This window comes from Arachis duranensis, chromosome 8 (assembly GCF_000817695.3).
Source record: "Arachis duranensis cultivar V14167 chromosome 8, aradu.V14167.gnm2.J7QH, whole genome shotgun sequence".
Taxonomy (NCBI): domain Eukaryota; kingdom Viridiplantae; phylum Streptophyta; class Magnoliopsida; order Fabales; family Fabaceae; genus Arachis; species Arachis duranensis.
The window spans coordinates 33,865,544-33,866,926 of NC_029779.3; the positions used below are offsets into that span (position 1 = coordinate 33,865,544).

General features: G+C 30.3%; 1 protein-coding gene across 2 annotated transcripts in view; it reads right to left on the bottom strand.

Moving 5' to 3' along the window:
- The window catches only part of LOC107462350 (uncharacterized), a 4,682-nt gene extending 4,290 nt beyond the window's left edge, over positions 1 to 392 (bottom strand). The window contains exons 1-2 of one of the 2 annotated variants that reach the window (XM_052253128.1): positions 296 to 392; positions 139 to 210 (exon numbers count right to left, since the gene is read on the bottom strand). The gene's annotated coding sequence lies outside the window, so the exon portion shown is untranslated. Of the gene's footprint in view, positions 1 to 138 lie in introns of both variants that reach the window. The other variant, XM_016080921.3, reaches the window with a different exon arrangement.
- Positions 393 to 1,383: the final 991 nt, after the last annotated feature.

Consider the following 1,383-nt stretch of genomic DNA (forward strand, 5'->3'; position numbering starts at 1 on the left):
AGACCAGGAAATTGAAATCAAGACTTGGAAATAGAACCAAATAGAAATGGTTATTCCTGAAGAAAGAAAAAAAGAAAAAGAAAAAAAGTTAAATAATTGAATAGAGAATGGAAGAAGTAGCTTGATGATGACAACTACCTTATTTAGTTCAACTCCTTATTATAGCTGCTTCCAACTCTTGATCGATCGATCTTGTTCTTTAAAAAAGATCTAAAAAAAAAAGTCAATCTCCCTCACTTAAGAGCAGATGAAGATAGATGTTGACTATGCTATATATTCATGAAGAAGCATATACCATCAAGTAGCAGTGTTAATGATGATGATGATGATGGAATATTAAAGTGGAAACCCTAGTACTTGTTTCATAAGAGAGAGAAGAGAGAGACAAAGAGAATGAATGAATGAATAAGGAAGCACAAGCAAGGTAGTAGTGAAGAAAGAAGGTGGGAGATGCATTATTAGCATCAAGTGGGACTTATTGGAATAATAATTTATGGAAAAATTGAATGTTGAAATGGCATTCTCAATCAAATATTCTCACACACCATTAATTAATTAATTAATATAAATATTTTACATACATGTGTGAAGATAAGACCATGGTCGGACAAATCATTATTTTAAAAACATTTGAATTATGGCAACTAATTTCACCATGAGATGAGATCAAATAATTAAACATGCACACACATGACCCCTATCTTGGATTATTCACAATCATGTGATTTCTTTTTTTCTCTTTTTACTTTTTCCAATTTTTCTATCACACCTCTCTTAGCTTCTCTCTCTAAGAATTTCATTCCATCCTTCTTGATGCCCATATAATCTCTTCGTGATAATAATCAGTTGACCTCTGTTACTGACAGCTCCTACTTCTGATCTTTTCTTTTTAGTCGTTAACATCAATAATTGAAACTAATTAATCTTAATAAGTTGCAATCATAGTGTGTAGTAATATTATTATTGGCAGGCTTATATATATATTTTGACCATGACTATTGTGTGACTGTTTTTTTAGTTTTTCTCAGTATTTTCTACATGCTAAACCAATAACTAATCCGTCATCCATTAAAGTTTTATTTAAGAGTTATTATTGGTTGATAAATTGCTATATACACAAAAAGATTCGAATAATCAATACTTATTTAAGTGAATTAGTGAACTAATCTAATTTTATGATTGTGTAACTAGGACTCTTGGCTCCCCTACTCTGTATGTATATAGCACACAACAAACACATCACTTTCCTTGGTACTTTCTTAGCATGTTCATTCCATTATTAGAATCACTGCATTTGGATCAGTGCTATCCAATCCCCTTTTAATCTGCTATTATTTTTCTTAATAGAGTATACTTTAGTTTTAATTTGTTAATTATAACTAG